Below are 21,380 nucleotides of genomic sequence, written 5' to 3' on the forward strand. Positions count from 1 at the left end.
GGCCCTGGGTCACGCACACAACAACCCATGTGCACGCGACCCACGCCCTAGGAAAGAAGGATTCTGACGGGCCAACAGGCCCAACCTGCCAGATGCAAGCCCAACATGTGGGTTGGCTTGGTGCGTGCCCAGTAGGCCCCCGCTTGGGACGCACGCCCAACCTGCGGGCCTGTTTTGCATGGCCTGTGCTTACTAGCCTAACCAATTAGTGCGGTTTGACTGACCTACGATCCGAGCGGCCCTCAACCATATTTTCATTAAAATTTTGTTTTATTTTAATTCTTCTTGGACCCCACTTTAACTTCTCCATATTTTTAATTAATTCTCACATATTTTAATTATTTTCCCCTTGTGTTTTACATAAAAAATGCATGGGATAAAGCATACATGTTTTAATTATTATTTTAATATAAATTATGTCCCTAGAATTATTTTAATTATTTATTCTGTAGCTAGATTGGATACACTATTATCTTATTGATTTTTCAAGTGGTTGTGATCATTTAGAACTATCTCGGAAAGCTTATAAATAGGCATTTACCCATAGGTTGTAAACACAATCAATTTGAGAGAAATAATATTGAAAGTTTTGGCGTTTCTTCAAGAATTAGCATTTCGTTAATTTTCTTTTAGTTTCTTCAAGTTCTTCAAGAAGTAGGATTCTTCAGAAGTCTTGTTGAGCTAAGGAGTAGGGATTAACTTATTGGTAAGTCCATGACATTTTTCTTTTCCTAATTTATTTTTCTTAGTCTTTATTTTTGCATTCCTTTTAGGATTATAGATTCAATTAGTGGGAAGGATTTTTTAGGTGATTAAGTTTCGATATTACATATGTTGAGTGGGTTATAAGAGTGGATTCGATCCTCCCTATACCTTCCTACGTCACAGAGATTCTTCGTGATTATTGAGAAAGATTCAAGATGTTGTGCACAAATTTCTCTCAACATGACATCTCAAAACAGCCTCTCATACACTACTTCTATGAAGGATTGCTACCCATAAAAAGATGGATGTTGGATGCAGCTAGTGGTGGAGCCATAATGAATAAGATGCCTCGTCAAACGAGAGACCTAATAGCAATAATGGGTGCCACCCCACAATAGTTTGGGGCCACATGAGACACCCCAAGAAGAGTGAATAAGGTAAGTATTTCTTCTCTTAAATCTTAAATTTCATAACTAGCTACTTTGGTGAAAAATATAGTTGCAGGTAATACACAATAGGTACATTAGTGAAGGTTACAGGAGTTGATTTGATCCTCCTTATACCTCCTCGCATCATGTACTATCAACGGAAAGGTGTACAACAGGATAGTTGATAAAGGCAGTTGTGTCAATGTGGTCAGCACTCTACTTGTAGATTGGTTAAGGTCACATTGCACTAAACACCCTAGCTCTTACAAATTACATTAGCTGAATGAGTGCAGAGAAGTCAAGCTCACAAAACAAGTCAAGGTACATTTCTCCATTAGTAAGTACAAGAATGAGGTATGTTGTTATGTCATTCCCATGCATGAAATCATACTACTTGGGCAACCATGGCAATGTGGTGGAAAAGTCGATCATGGCTATTTAAAAAATCGTTATTCTCCACAACTAGATTACCTGAATCACATTTTAACACCTTTATCACCAAAACAGGTGTATGAAGACTAGATCAAGATCAAAAAGTCTTTTAATGAATTTCTAAAAAAAGAAAAAGAAAAAAAAAGAGAGAAAATAGGCCAAAATGAAAAAGAATGGCACAATGAGAGAAAAAAAAAGCCGAAAAAAATAAAAAAAATGGCCCACTAAGTGAAAAAAAGGCATGAAAGAAAAGTAAAGATGGCCCACACAGAGAGAGTGAGAGAGAGAGAAAGAGAAAGAGTGTCTATATGTGAGGGAAAGAGAGGTGAGGCAAGCAATTTTTTTAGAAAATAAGTCTAATTATACTTTAGTACAAGGAGGCTTGTTTAAGTTTTTTTTACCTTAACCCTTCTTTTCCTAGTGGTGTTTTCTCTCTTTTATAAGAATTTAAAGACGTATTCAAAGAGGAGATATTGAATGAACTTCCACTAATATAAAGAATTGAGCACCAAATTGCCTTTATTTCTGACTCATCAATTTCCAACTGCCTCGCTTATCGAAGTAATATCGAGAAAATGAAGGAACTTCAATGGCAAGTGAAGGAGTTAATGGAGAAGGATCATGTCAGGGAGAGCATGAGTCTTTGTACTATTCTAGTACTACTATTACCCAAGAAGGATGTTTCCTGGAGGATGTGTGTCAACTATAGAGTCGTTAATAAAATACAATAAAGTATAGACATTCCATCCCTAAATTAGGTGACATACTAGATGGACTTAGTTAGTGGCGCCAACATATTCACCAAAATAGATTTGAAGAGTGGCTATCACTAAATTAGGATGAAGCTTGGTAATGAGTGAAGAACTACATTTAAGACTAAGTATGCTCTGTATGGGTGGTTAGTAATGCCTTTTGGTCTATTAGTAATGCCTTTTGGTCTATCTAATACACCTAGTACCTTTATGAGGCTAATGAACCATGTATTAAGAGCATTCCTAGGTAAGTTTGTTGTAACCTACTTTGATGACATACTGATTTAGAGTAAGTCATTAGAATATCATATCTAGCATAACTAGTTTGTCCTAGAGGTCTTTAGGAATGGACAATTGTAAGCTAATACCAAGAAGTGAACCTTTTATATTGAAAAGCTCATATTTTTAGGCTTTATTGTGAGTGCATAAGGTATTGAGGTGGATGAAAATAGGATAAAAGCAATCAGAGATTGGCCTACCCCTACATCAGCTAATGAGATAAGAAGTTGTCATGGGTTAGCAAGTTTCTATCGTAGGTTTGTAAAGGATTTCAGCTTTATTGTAGCACTTTTGAATGAATTAGTTAAAAAAATGTTAAGTTTGCATGAATGAAAAAACAAGAGAATGCTTTTGCTTTATTAAAAGATAAATTATATTATGCATCTATTCTTGCATTACTTGATTTTCATAAGACTTTTGAGTTTGAATGTGATGCCTCAGGTATAGATATAAGCGCAGTTTTGATGTAGGAAGGGTGCTCAATAGGCTACTTTAATGATAAATTCAGTGGAGTGTTAATAAATTACAAAAGTTATATGCCTTGGTACGAGCCTTAGAGGTATGGCAACACTATCTACTATTAAAGGATTCGTGTTCCATGCCGATCATGAGTCTTTGAAGCGTTTGAAAGGTCGAGGTAAACTCAACCATCAACATGGTTGAGGATTTAGATTTTTTTCTTTGCTTATAGTGCATGTGAGAATTATGTATTCCAAAAGTTCTATAGGCATGATGGATTTTTACTTAGAGATGGTAAATTATACGTGCCTAACTATTGACTTTGGAAATTGCTAGCGCGTAAGGCTCATAATGGGGGGCTCATGGCTCACTTTTGAATAACAAAAATCCTATACATATTGTATAAACACTTTTATTGGCCTAACATGAGAAAATATATAGAATGCATGTGTAGTAAATGCATTGCATGTAGATAGGCCAATTCTAGGGTATTACTACGGCATCCTAAATATCTAATGGATAAAAGGGAGCTAACTACCTAAACAGTTACGAGCGTGAAATAAAAATTTTAACTTTGAACTAGAATTAGGAAATCTCTTACAAACTTCTAAGTTTAGTTTCTTATATTTAGGCCATAAGATGGCAATTAAATATAAGGTAAGATCCTTATAGGAAACCTCATCAGAGTGCGTAGTAACTATTACACTCGAATTGTGTCCTAGGGTATTACCAAGAGTCTGTTCTAGCAGGACTTCAAGAGGTGACTTAGAGAGCAAACCCTCAACTTTCTCAACACCTCCGGGGGGCACGGATTAGGCATGAGTTCCATGTAACTTAGTAAGGAAAAATCACACTACTAAAGTTTACAAAGTAAGCAATTCGAATAAAACCTTTATGCCTCTTACCTAAGAGTTTCATTGCGGGATAGAGCCATTTAATCATATGAAAAATTGTTGTCTTTATAAAAATCATATGAACAGGTATTTAACCATGATAAAAATATCATCTTAAATGGATAAATTTTATCAAATATACTCAAACAGATAACACATCGGATAAACAGAAGCTTAACAAAATGGCAATAAGAAGGATATTATAAAGTATAAATGATACACCAAACAACATGAATACTATCATACAGATCAAGGATGATGCTCTGAACCATACTTAAATTTTATTTTGTCTTTTACTGACCTTTGCGCAAAGCCATTACAATATATATCCACTAAGGGCATAAGGAATCCCTGACTACCATTGTGAATCACTGACCCATCACCAGGTCCTCATCATTTCCCCATCTAGACTCTAACCATGGTGATTCGTTTGCCATGGGACCCTACATTCACCTAATGCATATCCTCTCTCCTCAGAGGGAACACCAATCATCATAGAGAGTGATTCACCAATACTTACTTAGAGGAGGGAGAAAGAGAACCTCAGAGATAACAATCAAATGGTTTTTTTCATTCTTTCCACTTGTTTATTCCATCTTCACAACAATTTTATTTTCTTTTTTCATATGCATGCTACATGTTCAATGTAACTATATTCAACTTGCCATGACCCATCTAGGTAATTGCTTATTTCTTGCCCAAAGTCTCACTTCACATATCTAGCCTGAAGGTTCTTTTCACTTGGACTTGACCTTTGAGTCATTCTCTTGAACCAAGATCCACAAGAATAATCCTCTTCACCATTACCAAGGTAAGGTAAAGGGTCAAACCCGCATACAACTTCTAATCTTCATGCATTATGCTCAATATTTTCATGATTAAATAGTATCAAAGACTTTGAAGACGTTACATGTCAAATCAACAAGTCAACCATGCAAAACATCACTTTATACATCTTAGTCCTGTAAAAAACTCTCATGCATCATGTCTCAAATTCAGAACCCGATGGGGGTCGTCCAACTCATTTGGCCAAAAATCCATTATCTCCGGTCTTGACCATCGAGATATTTCTCATAGTTGAGGCTCTTTAAAATGCCCCTCTTTGCTCTTACTAAAAGTAAGGAAAAAGACTAATACCCATAAAAATTTCTAATTTTGTCATTCGTTCAAAACAATGTATAAAATCACTAAATAATTTATCAGCTAACACAAATCAAAATATATCACCAAGCAAGCATTCATAACTATCTCACATTATCGTTACTTTATTTATCTAACAAAAGCTCTTAGAAGCATGGAAATAAATACTAAGGAATCCTTTACAATAATTAGATTCCTTAGCCTTCTGGTAGCGAAGGAAGGGCTTCTAGAAATCCACCGAACAAGTTTGTGAAACTTCCAAAATTTTTTTTCCCTTATTGTTCTTTATTCTTCCTAAAAGCTTCCTCTTTCTCTCCCTAAAAGTCTCTCTTCTTTCTTTCTCTAAATTTTAGAAAAGTAAAGAAGAAAGAATGGTGTGGAAGAAATAGAGAGAAAGAGGTTTAAACATAAAAAGAAAAGGTCAAATTTGCGCCACTTGGTTAATAGGCAAAATAGAGTGAAGAGGTGGATTTGGGCCCCACTAAGCATGGCTAAAAGAAGAAAAGAAAGGTTAGGAGTGGCCATTGACCGACAGGATAAGGTCTTCCCGTTAGTGATAGGGCACAGTTCACTGGTCACGGGATGTGGTCGTGGGCTACAAGTCATAAAGTGCAAGCCACGTGTCGTGGGTCGGGGTCTGAGTTTTCTTGAGTCGTTTTTCTTCATTGTTTTTCTCTTGAAATTTATGTAAATTCAGATAAAAATTTTGGAAATATTGATTAAAATAAAAAGGGCTCGTAACTTCAATAAAAATTTCACAAGGTAGTCGGCAAAAAATATCATAATTTTAAAATCTGTTAAGTACTAAAAAGTCAGGGTGTTACAATTACCTCATGGGTTGTTTATACCTTTACCAATCCCTATGGCTCCTTGGATAGATATTTCCATGGATTTTGTGTTGGGATTGCCTAAGACTAGGAGGGATAGTGACAACATATTTGTCATTATGGATAGATTTAGTAAGATGGCACACTTCATTGCATGTTATAAGACTAAGGACACAATAAATATCGTGAACCTTTCTTTAGGAATCTCATGAGACTGCAAGGCAGTCTTAAGACTAATTGTAGTGATAGGAATGTGAAGTTCTTAAGTCACTTTTGGCAAATATTATGCGGTAAATTACAAACTATGGTGTTGTTCTCTATAACGTGTCACCCTAAAATTAATGGCCAAACTAAAGTGGTTAATAGAAAATAAGAACCTCTATTACGAGTTGTCATAGGTTAAAATCTAAAAACTTAGGAAGCTTGTCTACTTATGGTTGAATTTGTATACAATCAAAGTATTCATACTACCACTGGGTTTTCAACTTTCATGATAGTTTATGGTTTTAATCATTTAACTCTGCTTGATCTGACACCTTTGCCTATTCAAAAAATTACAAATATAGATAGACAATAGAGAGCTGAGATGATTAAGGCCATACATGATAAGGCTCTACAACATATCAAGAAGCATAATGAATCTTATGCCCATAATGCCAACAACGGAAAGAAGCAAGCTGTGTTCCAACTTAGTGATTGGGTTTGGGTTCATATGCAGAAAAAAAAGATTTCATGAACAATAGAAATCTAAGCTAGATCCAAAAGGCGATGGATTGTTTTAAGTTACACTTACAAGATAGATGGCATGTGATGTGATAAAGAGAGAAGAGAATCTTGTTTCGCCAAGATAGGAAGCTTTTATGCAATAGTGTGCTCCTAGGACACACTAGGAAGTATCCTCGGATAGAAAGTACTCTTGAAAAATCTGTCGAAGACCAAGAGACAGTAAACAACCTTAGATGTCAATCAAAGAGGAGGAAAAATAGGAAAGTACCTAAGACGAGGAAGTTATTAGGGCTCATGGCCAAGGAGAGCCTCTCTAAAGACTTCACCTCCAGAGAAAGTCCAAAGCCCATTATGGATATGGGTGCTGATCAGGTACACATATGCAAGCTTGCCCATGTACAAGAAAAAGTACCTGTACCTGTAGGATTGTAAAAGGAACCCAAACTCGCAGGATTTTTGGCTGTAGGTAGGAAGCATGCACGCATAGGAGGGACTTGGAAGGATTTTAATACACCTGAAATCTCACATCACGTATGATCAGAAGATCTTAAGCACCTAATTCACCATCTCTACTTGAATATTCGCCCACCAATAAGAAATGCAATAATTAAGATAATTGTGAATTTAAACAAAAGATTAACCTAGCCACCCTCGAGTTTACTAACTATGCTTCAGTGTGGTGGGACCAACTAGTTGGCCTCAGAAAATGAGATAGAGATTAACCTAGTTCCATGTGGATATAATTAAGATCCATTATGAGGAAAAGGTTTGTACCATCCTATTTTGACAATGATATAAACTAGAAGTAGCAATGCCTTACTCAAAGCATTAAGCCTATATAAGAATATCATAAGGAAATGAAAATCACCACGATTCTAGGTAAAGTCAAAGAAAGGCCCAAAGTTATATGGCTTGATTTTTAGAAGGTTTGAATAAGGAGATTGCCAACATCCTTGAACTACAAAACTACGTTGATTTTGAGGAAATGGTGCACAAAGCTAATAAAGACGGTTGAAAAGAAAAAGAAACACGAGAAAGATTACCAACCTCAACCCTCAATTCAATCCTAGACGGCCTCAAATGAATGAGACTAAGTAGATTGAGGACATAAAGGACAAACCCCCTGCCACTAACCCAACAGTTAATCCTAAAGCACCTGCTATCAGGCAGAGCACTATAAAGTATTTCAAGTGTTTAGGAGTTGAACCTATAACATCCTAGTGTCCTAATCAATGGGTCATGATCTTACGAGATGATGGGATGTGTTCTGTGATCATGACGTAATAGTGAGTAAGCATAATTACCCCCAGTAGCCAAAAGCGAAGAGAGCATTGTGCAACTACTGTAAGGGACGTATTTGTGATCCAATAGGCATTGAACATATAGGTGAAACTCGAGGGTACTGATCGGAGGGAGAATGTATTCCATTCTAGAGCCTCATCCATAAAAATATATGCAGCATAATCATCGATGGAGGGAGCTGCACTAATGCAGGTAATACTCTACTTGTAGATAGAGCAAGGTTGTCTTGTACAAAGCACTCGCATCCCAATAATCTACACTAGTTAGATGACACTAAGGAAGTCAAAGTCACCAAATAAGTCTTAGTTGCATTTTTGATTAGTAACTATAAGGATGAAATACTGTGTGATGTGGTCCTTATGCAAGCAAGACACATATTGTTGGGACGACCTTGGCAGTATGATCAAAACATTACACATGATGGAGGAGAGAACCAGTATTCTCTGCATCTGAACGAATCAACCCATGTTCTTATGTCATTATCTCAAAAGGAAGTATACGAAGACCAGTTTAAGCGTAAAGGTCCTATGATGGATTTACTGGTAGGATGGAAGTAACACCCCAAAACCTTGCGCTTAATTTTAATGTCCAACTCTATTGTTTTAGACTTCATAACCATTTAGTTTTTATCGATAATTTATTAATTTCCTTGATTTGTTCTTAAAATTATTTTAGGATTATTTGAGATATTTTTAGGAAAAAAATAAGAAAAGAAAAAGAGAAGAAGAAGAAAAGCAAGAAAGAACTCAAAAACTCGTAGGAGCTCACGCGGGTCTGCACATCAGCAGCCTACACACAAGCCACTATACAAAAGGTGAATCTAGTTACGATTAGTGTAAGGGAATCTTTACTTTTTTCATCTATATTTTTAAGGGCACTTTTTAATTAAATTAATTTATGAAATTGAATGTTCGATGAAATGGATTTCTATGCTTGTTTTGATGTTTGATTATTTGAATATAAATATGTAAGATATTATTATTGAAAGATGTACTATATGATGATATGAGATGCATGTGGGATTGACCCTTTGCAATGACAAAGAGGGTTGTTCTAAGGAGTTCCAGCATTAAAGAACATTCTGACGGTCAAGTCCGGGTAAAATGGGCCTTTGGCCAGATAGTTGTTGAACCCCATCAGGCTCCAGATATGAAATGGTGATGGGTACGTGATGGATCTGAGTATGTGATTGTTATAAATAAATATTGAACATGAAAGAGAAAAGAATAAAAATTTGTTTGACTATTATCTCTAAGGGGTTTCTATTTCTCCCTCCTCTAAATATGATATGTTGGTGAACCACTCACTGTGAATGGTCGGTGTCTCTCTTTGATGAGAGTGTATTTGCGATATGATATGTATGGCCACAATGGCAACATTTATACGCAATATCATTATAGAATTGACCCAATATTGTTACAAAACTTGTGACATCCCAAATGTTAATTAACTCATATGGGTAAAAAAATAGAATAACGAGTGCATGATAAAAATTATATGCAGCAGAGCAAATTAATAAAAATTCCTTTCAAATATATGAGTTCAAATTACATATATATTACTGAGGCCAAAAGTGACTGCAAAATATAAAGTCAAAATACAAAAAGGGTCACTTTTTTCACTAAGATATTAGACTCATCAGAGTGCGGGAACGATCATACACTCAAGTTTTGTGGATCCACGGGATCCTCATAAATTTCAATGGGTAGGTCAGTTGGCGGTTCCTCATTTTCTTCCTCATCTGGGGGGGGAGCATGGAAAGAGTGAGTTCCATATGCTCAGTAAGGAAAACAATATTTAAATAACATCGTAAAATTTTAAAGGTGAATTATTTTAACATATATACTTACCGTTTAATTACTTTGTATACCTATTTTACCTTATGAAAATAATTTTTTATTAGAGAAAACATCACGTTAGTAAAATCAAAACAAACACACATCATACCAGAAATAGAGAAAATCAAATAAATCTTAAAATGCTCAGATTTTTGTGTCATGCTTCATGAAGTCGTTACAACTTTCATCTCTGAAGGCAGATATAGATTTTCGACTGCCCATGTTGAATGACCAGATCAGATATAGATATGGCAATCACTTAGGCACATTTCCAGCTTACCAAACCATGGTACAATCTATGACCACGGCTGTACCAACCATAGTGATCCTATCAGATATTCTATAGTCACGACAGTACTTAGCTAAAGGTGACCCCTAACAGATATTTACATCACCACTCTTATCAGAGGGTACGCCATCATCCGCAGGGAGTGGTCCTCTTACATCTTTTCAGACAAGATGGGAGAGGGAAAACAGATACCCCTCAGAGATAAAAAGCTTAGTTAGATACTTGATACATTATGCATGTCAATACAGATACATACTCGGACCTTTCATGCTTTATTCCACATTTCTCTTTCTTTTTCTTTTGTTTCTTTTATTTTTCTAGATAACCTTACCGATTTTATATTATTTTAATTTCATGCGAATAATCAAGTGTGTATAATTCACATAGCATGCTTGAAATCAAGAACAATTCAACTTATTAAACTTATAAATACAAAAGCATGTAAAAACAGACAAATCACAATTATCAATTTAATCTTTTTTTTTGGTCTAAAAATACCCTTTAAGACGTTTAAAGAAAAACTAAATGTTTCACCAAAATCTTGATAATTTCTTCTACACCGTTCTACTTTTCCTCCTTTCCTTCTCTCTCTAGATCAATCTCTCTCTCTCCTTAATTCTTGAAAGGTGGAAGAATGGAAGTTTGGAAAAAAATGGGAGGGGAGGACCCCTATTTATAGAAATTGGGAGCCGTTGGATTTACACCAAGTGGTGAAATCTTGTGAAGAGAGAGGGAAAAAGATTCTTGGCACGAAAAACGGAGGAGAAAAATCTCCTCCACTGGTGGTGGCGGCGCGTCGCCCGAGGTGGGCGATGGCCCACTAGGCGCACTGCAGGCTAGCCTGGAGGTGTATGGCCCACCCTGTCGCATGTGCAGGGTTGACCCCACACTGCGCGAGCGAATGGGACGTGCGCGCGCATAGTGCACAGGCGCCTGCGCGAGCAGCTTCCTTTCCCGCAGGATTTTCTCCCATTTTTTAATTTTTTCAAAATTCATTTTTCATTCGACTAAAATAAAATAAACTAAAATCAAGTAAAATCAAATAAAATCAAATAAAATTAAATGAAATCAAAATAAATAAAAATTTACCTAATTCACGAATTGCGATAATAATTTGCTGAGTAAATTAAATGAGTTCAATGCAGCCTAAAGGCCTAAATAAAGAGGGTTTTTCAAATTAATTAAGTACAGCGAGGGTGTTACTAAACTAACCCAATTTGTTATGGAACTTACCAAATATCGTTATGGAACTGTTGCGAAATGGGAATTAAACTGACCCCAATGGGGAATGAATGGATTTGGTCATTCGTAGTGGTAACTAGGGATCCTTTTTGCCCTCATTAGATGTATGTTGGAACAATTTTGATGTGAAGGTCGATAAAAGACTTAATAAAACACAAGTATGATTGAAAATAAATGTTTAGAAACACTATGGTTATTTACTATGATGGTTCTTCTAAATTATCCCGTTCTTGTTGTAATCTTAATTGGTTCAACTAGTTTCTATTGCAATGCTTGTTTATTTCTCTACCCTTATTACATGATATGTTATGAAATGAAATTGTTTTCGTAAGTAAAACAATCTTTTCTAAATATTTAAAATCAAGCTCATCTCGTGGAAACTTCTAAGGTAAGTTATTTACTTAAGGAATGATGTATCTTCTTAAAAGTTATTTACTTTTAAAACCTTAGCGGTGTAGTTTAAATATTATTTCCCTTACTGAGTTTACATGGAACTCGTCCCTAATACGTGTTCCCCTAGATGATGGAAGTGATTACTCCTTCGCTAATTTACCCTTCGAAACTTGTTTGGATCCTTTTTGGATCCTTAGGATGGTTATGAGTGCCTAAATTTGTTCGGACTCTAATGACTTCTTTTTGTAACAATATAAAAGACTCTTATTTATATATTCATATTTTGGTAGCCAACCATTGGCCTCAAGTATAAGTTAAACCTGGATTTTGTGTAAGGGATTTCTGTTTCCCGCTTCAATGTTAAATTAGCTATTGGCACCTGAGATCTATTTTCTGTTATTAGGATCCTTTTCACCCTGTTAGGTATCTGGGATGTTACAAATGGTATCAAAGCATGATTCTCAAAAAAGATCCCTTACACTAAGATCTTTAGTGTAGACTTAGAGAAGAACCTTAGAAAATTCTTAGAGTTAGAAGCGACTTTTTTCTATCTTGTCACCATGCTTGTTGTGTCCATTTTGTAGGACCAATGACTTGAGGGAGACCATCAATAGAATGCCCTAAGGCCTAGGATACTCTGACCTAGGCCAGGTTCACATAATTATTCTGAACCATCTAGGGCTTGACCGCAGCTGTTGGTCATAACTAAAATCAGCCACCCCCTACCAATGATTTTTGTCATATAGACAGAACCTTTTCACAAAATATTTTTGAGTTTAGAAAATTAAACCCTATTTCCTTTGATGATTGACCCAATCCCTTAGCTACAGAAGCTTAGATTCTACAAATCGAAAAGTTTTTCTTTTTTTTGGACCTAACTGAGGACATAAGGCCCTTTTGGAAGCTTTCATGTTTACTGGCAAGGCCGAGCATTAGTGGCAGCTGAAGAAAGATATCTTGCCCACTCCTACCACTTGAGATGTTCTTATAGATGCCTTCCTAGAGAACTTCTTTCCGGTTTATGTTCGAAGAAAGAAGGAGGAAAAATTTCAGGACCTATGCCTAAGGAGTATGACAGTCAGCCAATATGCCACTAGGTTATTCAGCTATCCCAGTTTGCTCCCCTAATGTTTGCCGCGTATAGCACCAAATTCTACTTTGCCCCCAACCCTTGTAAAACCCTTTCAGTTTAGTCAGCTCGGTCGACATTGTGGGCGAGATCATGGTTACCAACCCTATCGTGGTCTGAACAACTCCTGCTATAAATGCAGGAGCACACAACATTTTGTGACGGATTGACACCAAAGGCCCCGAGACATTGTGAAGCAGTCGCACAAGGGAGAGTCTTTGATTTTAATGAGCTTAATGCTTTTATTACACCAATCGTAATTCAGGGTACACTTTCTATTTTCAACTCTATCACTCGTGCCTTGATTGATATTGGTGCTACTCATTCTTTTTTTTATCATGTAAATTTGCTAGGAACGTAGCAATTAAACCAGAACTATTCTGACAAGTTTTGGTAATAGAAACTTTTGGAAGCACGTCTTATTTATAAAAATTGTAGAGTAAATGCTTCAGGTAAAGAATTACCCATAGATCTAATACTCCTAAACTTTTCCAGGTTTGACATAATTCTAGGGATGGATTGATTAGAGAACTACCAAGCTATTATTGATTGTGATGATAAAATTGTAACCCTTTTGCTTGCCGAAAGAAAAACATCTTAAGGCTATAATGGAAATTTTTTATTTTGAGATAAATGTTTCTTTATATGTATAAAATGTATATACTATATAAAAAGGACTATTTCAAACTATTTCTTGCCTTTTCTTAACCTGTGTAATGCTTAGGTTAATGGATCTTGAGCCATCAGTTCAAACAATCCCCATTGTTTGTAACTTTCTGGATGTTTTTCTGGAGGAATTACAAGGTCTACCTCCCCAGCGAGAAATCAAATTCTCCATTGACTTAGTCCTTGGAGCATAACCTATCTGAAAACACATATACCTGATGGGCTGAGCAGAACTTGTGGAGTTAGGACAACAAATTGCAGCATTGAGGAAGAATAAGTTCATCAGGCCAATTCATTCTCCTTGGGATGCTCTAGTGTTGTTTGTAAATAAGAAGGATGGGAACCTCTAACTCTGTGTTGACTATCGGGAGCTAAATCAAGTCACAATCAAGAATGAATACCCTCCGCCCCGAATTGACGACCTGTTTGACCAATTACAGGGAGCATTTATTTTCTCCAAATTTGATCTCAGGTCAAGCTACCATTAATTAAGGGTTAAGGTCGAGGATATTCTGAAAATGGCATTTCATTATAGGTATGGCCAATTTGAGTTTAAGGTCATGCCCTTCGGGTTGACAATGCCTCTGTTGCCTTTATGGATCTCATGAATTAGGTCTTCAAGCCTGTACTGGATCAATACATCATCGTCTTCATTAATGACATCCTGGTATACTCCAAGAGCCCTTAAGACCATGTGGTCCACCTTACTCAAGTATTGGAGACCCCCCATTAGTGCCGACTTTATGCCAAACTGAACAAATGCTCCTTTTGGTTGGACTAAGTTTCCTTTCTCGGTCACATGGTTTCTTTTGAGGGAATTTCTATGGATCCTTCCAAGGTCATGACTATCGTTAATTGGAGCCAACTGATCGACATCATAGAAGTTTGCAACTTCTTAGGTTTGGTAGGATATTACCAGTATTTCATCAAGGACTTTTCCTGTATTGTCGCTCCCTTAACCAGAGTCACTAGGAAAGGATTTTCGTTCAATTGGGACAAAAAGTGGGATGAAAGCTTTATCGAACTCAAGCATTGACTCACCACCGCCCCGATGTTAATCCTCTCTAACAATACTAGACAGTTCCAAGTTTTTAGTGATGTGTCTCATGTGGGTCTAGTATGTATACTCATGTAGCATGGTCGGGTAGTGGCTTATGGTTCCAAGAAATTGAAGGCACATGAGAGTAACTACCCAACACACAATCTTGAACTTGCTGCCATTGTTTTCGTCTTGAAAATATGGCTCACTATCAATATGGTCAGACTTTTGAAATCTGCACTGATCACAAAAGTCTGAAGTACCTCTTTTCTCATAAGGAGTTGAACATGAGGCAGAGACACTTAATGGATCTTTTGAAGGATTATAACTATAAGATCTTGTACCATCCTAGTAAGGATAATGTAGCTGTCGATGCCCTTAGTCAGAAGGAATTAGCCATTTTGGGCCAGTTATTAACTTTTAACTAGATGACACTCGAGATGATTCAAGATCTCTGTTTGAGTCATTACTGCAATGACGCATACCTTTCCCAGATCCAAATCCAGCCCACACTTTTCATAAGAATTTGGGAAGCCTAAGCAATGGATCAAGAGATTTTGAAATACATCGACAAATCTACCTTTGACAAAGTTCGCACTTTAGAATGACTAATGATGGGTTATACAAATTCTAGGATCGGATATGGTTACCAAATGACCCTGATCTCAAATAAGATGTTCTGAAGGAGGCTTAAGCATCCAAGTTATCCATCCACCTAGGAAGTACTAAGATGTATTGAGACCTGAAGCGCCATTACTGGTGGCGTAGAATGAAAAGAGATATTATTGATCATGTCTTGCAGTGTCTCATTTGCCAAAGGATCAAAGCTGAGTATCAGAGATCTGGTTGTCTTTTGCAAGGTCTCCCCATCCCCGAATGAAAATGGGAGCACGTGACCATAGACTTCATCACGGGTTTGCCAAGGATAAGTGCAAACCGAGATGCCATTTGAATCATTGTGAATTATTGACTTACCAAGTCCACTCATTTCCTTGCGATCAAGACAACTGACATCATCACGAAATTAGCCCTAATGTATGTCAAGGAGATCATCTGACTCCATGGTGTGCCTATTTTTGTGGTATCAGACAGAGATCCTCATTTCACTTCTCACTTTTGGAATAGCTTCTAAAAAGCTCTTGATACCAGTTTATACTTCAACACTGCTTATCACCCACAAATTGATGGGTAGTCAAAGCGGACCATTCAGGACATGTTCTATGCTTGTGTACCAGACTTTAGTGGCAGTTAGGATCAGCACCATTCCTTTTGTGAATTTGCTTATAACAACGACTACCACTCCAGCATTGGTATGGCTCCATTTGAAGCTCTCTATGGTAGGCCTTGCTGATATGCAATTGCTAGAATGAAGTTAGAAATAGGTGTCTCCCTGTGTAGAATTATATCTAGAAAACTATCAAGAAGGTTGATGTCATTTGAAAACACCTCGTCATTACTCGACATCGTTAGAATAGTTACGCTGATTATCGAAAAAGGCCTTTAGAATTTGCTATTAGTGACCATGTTTTCCTTAAGGATCTTTCAATACAAAGGAAGAATGCAATTTGGAAAGAGAGGAAAGCTGAGTCCTCACTATGTTGAAACTATGACATCTCAGATACTAAAATATAGCATAAGGGAGCCAGATATAGAAATAGATTACGAATGTATTCAGATAATTATATGCAGCGAAATAAATATTGCAAATCCCTTACATAATAAAATCTGAGTTCCAAATTTTACATCATTGAGGCCATAAGCTTTGGAAAAATATAATATACAAGCCTCATCTACAAAAAAAATGGACTCATCAAAGTTTGAAACAAAATATGCACTCGTACCAACTCAGGGATCCGCGGGATTGTCAAAGGCTTCCATCGACAAATCAACGAGCATGTCCTCACTATCATCCTCATTTAGAGGGGGCATGGAAAGGGGTGAGTTCCGTAAACTCAATAAGTAAAATAGTATTTAAACAACATTACTAAGATTTTAAAGGTAATTAAACTTTAAAGAATATACTATTAACCGATTACTGTCGAAGATCGTCACATGGGGTCTATTTCAATGACAAAGAAAACATTTTTATTTACTTAAAAAATTGTTAACATCAAAACAATCATATCAATCATGCATTGAACAGGGAAAATCAAACAAATATGAAACATGCTTATGACTTCCCATTTTCATATATTCTTTGCGCGGAGTCATTTTGACCTATATCTACTGAGGGCAATATAGATTTCCAACTACCACTATGGAATGACAAATTCAATACATTTCAGCACATTTATAGCTTGCCAAACCATGACACATTCTATAACCATGGTCGTGCCAACCATAGTGGTTCTACATGTAAACTATAGTCACGACCATACATTACCATAATAACCCCTACAATCATATCACGCATCCACTCTTGTTAGAGGGTATGCCATCATCCACAAGGAGTGGTCCTTTCACGTCTCTTCATACCAGAATAGGAGAGAAATAGAATCCCTTATATATAATAGCGTAACGAATTTAACCATTTTAAATGTCATGCAATAACATTACAATGTTTAACCTATATGTCCATTTTCATAATATATTCATGTGTCTTAATGTAATTATCTCGATATTTCATGCATCATTTATAATTTCATCATAAACATATCATTTGATAAATTAATGTACAACTCAAAATCTACACATGATTGGTGTGTGGAACCCGTGTGGGCAAGATCTTTCCCCCGGGATTTTTCCACCTTTTTTCTCTGGTTTTCCTTGAAATCTATTTAAATAATAAATAAAATATAATTTTCTCACAATAAAACAAAATAATTAATTTCAAGAATTATTTAACCGAATAAAATACAAAACTAAAATACGAAATATGATATTCATCTAGAAAAATTAAAAATACGAAACATTACAATTAAGCACAGAGGTTTTTTGAGGTGTTAAACAATGACTGATGGACGTGATTGACAGATGACTAATAAGACGACACTGACACAACAGATTGGTATGATGGTTGTGGGCACGTCGGCTAAGGGACGATGAATGCCTCTCAAATGGTGATGGCTCACCAGTTGAACGACGATGCACAACCCCCAAGGGCAACACACATTGCCCAATGAGCCACGCACTGACTGTGCGTGATGTGATGCATACGAGGACCCCATGCCTTGTGTCCCATGTAGATGTGTCGTGCACGCAGGCGCACATTTGGCTAGCTGCGTGCACGCATGTGCTTAGCACGCTGGGCTAGCGTGGGCGGGGAAAATTTTCCCGTTGTTTTCATAGGATTTTAACGGATGTTTTCTCAATTTTTTTCTTGAAATTTTAAAGGTTAGCAAAAAATTACATAAATAAATAAAAATAAGTTTTAAGTAAATTTCAAAATTGTACGGAAATTAAAACATTAAATTTAAATAGTGAACTGCCTTAGGGCCCAAATAAAGAGTTTTACATTACCATAATTAAGTGTGGAGTTTCTGGGGTGTTACATTCCTTCCATATTTAATAAATTTGTTCCTCCAAATTTAAAAGAAACAATTGTGGAAATTTCTCTCATGTTTCTGCTTCTTACTCCCATGTTGCTTCTTCCGAAGTGTGGTGCTGCTACTGTACTTTGACCATCAGAATCTTCTTGTAGCGCAGGGCCTTCTCCGTCCAATCGAGATACTTGGTTGGGAGTTCTTCATAAGTCATATATGCTTGAACCTAAGCTTCTCGGTGTAGAATAATGTAACTAGAGTCATAGTGGTACCTTTTGAGCATAGAGACATGAAAAACATTATGCAAACCTACAAGTTCCATTTGTAGAGCTAGGTGGGTACGCCATAAGTCCAATACGCTCCAAAATCTCAAAGGTCTCACAAACTAAGGACTCAGTTTACCCTTATTTCCAAACTGCACTTTGCCCTTATTTAGGAAAACCTTGAGGAATACACGATCACTAGCTACAAACTCCAGCGGCCTCCTACGGTTGTCAACATAGCTCTTCTAGCAACTATGGGCAATGGTAAGACTCTTGCAAATAACGGTGACCTTGTCGATAGTTTTTAGGATATAGTCTGGTCCTAAATGATGTTTGTTTCCAACCTCGTTCTAGTAAGTCGGTGAACGACAGGGCCTACCATAGAAAGCTTCATATGGAGCTATGCTGATGCTAAAAAAATAATTATTGTTGTAAGCAAACTCGCAAAGGGGGAGATATTAACTCCAATTATCACCAAAGTCAACAACACAGGCGCACAATATATCCTCCAATGTCTAAATAATATGCTCAGACTACTCATCGATTTAAGGGGGATAAGCAGCGCTAAAATAAAAGCCAATGCTAACAGCTTCTTGTTAGAAACAATAGACGAAGGAATGACGTGGAATCAGAAAGTGTCCCCAACGTACATGTCGACTAACTTATTGGTCGAATCAATTATCTTAATCGCAAAAAAATGGGCAATTTTGATCAATATGTCTATAATGACCCATATTGCATTGCGACCAGAATTGGTTCTGGGTAAACTAGTGATAAAATCCATAGTCACATGCTCCTACTTCCACTTCGAGATGGGGAGGCCTTGCAATAAATAGTCATGTCTCTGATGTTCTACCTTAATTCTCTAGCAAGTAAGGCACTGAGAAATGAACTCAAAAATATTCTTCTTCATTCTTGGCCACTAATACTGGCACCTCAGGTCACTATACATCTTGGTGCTACCAGGATGAATAGATAGCTGAAATGCACAAGGTGCCTTCAGAACATTTGTCCTGATTACTGTAGGTACCCAAACACAATCACATAATCAGCACAGATCATCGTTACTGATCCTAAAATTAGGAAACTCATCAGATGTAAACTTACCAAGGTTTTGTGTAATTTTAAGATCGGTTGATTGAGCTTCCCAAATCAGCATGAAGAGGGCAGATAGAGCCTGAATTTAGGTGAGATAAGCACCATTGCCATAATTATTCAAACAAAGGGATTGCATTGCATCAACTGATTTCTAATTGAAAGTCATCATCTAGGCCAACATAACATATTCTTTCCAGCTTAATGCATCTAAAATCACGTTACCCTTCCTAAGGTGGTAATGGATCTTTCAATCATAATCCTTTAAGAGGTCAATCTCTCTTTTTTCCCTCATGTTTAACTCCCTCTAAGAGAATAAGTATTTCAAGCTTTTATGATCAGTGTAGATTTTAAAGGTCTGACCATACAAATAATGACACCATATTTTCAAGGTGAACACAATGGCAGCCAATTCCAGGCCATGAGTGGGTAATTACACTCATGAAGGTTCAGTTACTTGGAGCCATAAGCGACTGCCAGACCATACTGCATGAGTTCGCATCCCAAACCTACACGGGATGCATCACAGAAAATCTAAAATCATCCAGTATTGTCAGGAAGGATCAATACCAGGGTAGTAGTGAGGTGGCACTTCAACTCAACAAAACATTTTTCACGAAGATCATCCTAGAAAAAAACTATACCTTTCCTAGTAAGGTAAGTCAAGGAGGCCGCAATTTTGGAGAAACCATCAATAAAATGTCAGTAATAATTAGCCAATTCGAAAAAATTATAAACTTTGACAACATTGGTCGGTTGGCTGCAATTAACGATAGCCTCGACCTTGGAGGGGTCAATAAAAACTCCTTCATAAGAAATCACATGACCAAGAAAGGAAAACTGGTCTAACAAAAAAGAACACTTACTGAACTTGGCATACAAGCGATGTTGACAAATGGTTTCCACCACTTGAAATAAATAATATGCATGTTCTTCATAATTCTTAGGATACACTAAGATGTCATCAATAAACATGATGATGTACTGATCCAATGTGTGTATAAAAACTCAGTTCATCAAGTCCATAAATGCGGCAAGAGCATGGTTAGTCCGTAGGGCATGACTTTAATTTTGAATTGACCGTACCTGCACTAGAATGATGTGTTAGGAATATTTTCCTCTTTCACCCTTAGTTGATAATAACCCAATCTAAAGTCGATATTGGAGAAGATTGAAGCACTTTGTAACTTATTGAAAAGGTGATCAATGAAGGCAGGGATGATTGCCTAATTAAGCTAATTAAGCTCACTGTAATCGATGCACAATCTGGGAAAACCACTTTTATTCTTCACGAACAGTATAGGGGCACCCCAAGGGGAGTGATTGGGGTGAATGAACTTTTCCCTCGAAGTTTAGAGAGCTTGCACTTTAATTTAGTAAGTTTAACATGACTCATACGGTACATAGGTTTTGAGATGGGCTGGGTCCTTAAAAGCAAGTCAATGGCGAATTCTATTTCCCGATGAGGAGGTAGCCCTAGCAAATCCTCTGAAAAGACATATAGAAAGTTGTAAGCCCAGGAATCGTAAAAACTGCTAGGTTAGCGTCCTATTCCTGTTCACCACAAGGTTAGGAAAAACAAGCAAAACATATGATAAAATATTACCATTTTACAAAACAAGTTTTTATTTTCACTTTGTTTTAAGTGAGCAAATTGTTATAACTTTACTTTCACAATTAATAATCGCCTTATATTTTTCTAACCAATCCATACCTAAGATTATGTCAAATCCTGAGAAATCTAAGAGTATAAGATCTATAAGTAGTTCTATTCCTAAAGCTTTTATCTTACAATTCCTATACACACAGTAAGCTTCTAAAAGTCTAGTGTTTATACTGCTAATGTCTCATTCAATGGCTCTAGCTTAATATCTATATTATATGCAAAAGAATAAAATATTAAAGAATGGGTAGCATCTGTATCAATTAAGGCTCGAGCAATGGTGTTGTGAATAGAAAACATACCCTGAATGATGGCAAGAGTGGAAGGGGCACCGGGCT

This window comes from Carica papaya, chromosome 5 (assembly GCF_054855325.1).
Source record: "Carica papaya isolate Zhongbai chromosome 5, ASM5485532v1, whole genome shotgun sequence".
Classification (NCBI taxonomy): Eukaryota; Viridiplantae; Streptophyta; class Magnoliopsida; order Brassicales; family Caricaceae; genus Carica; species Carica papaya.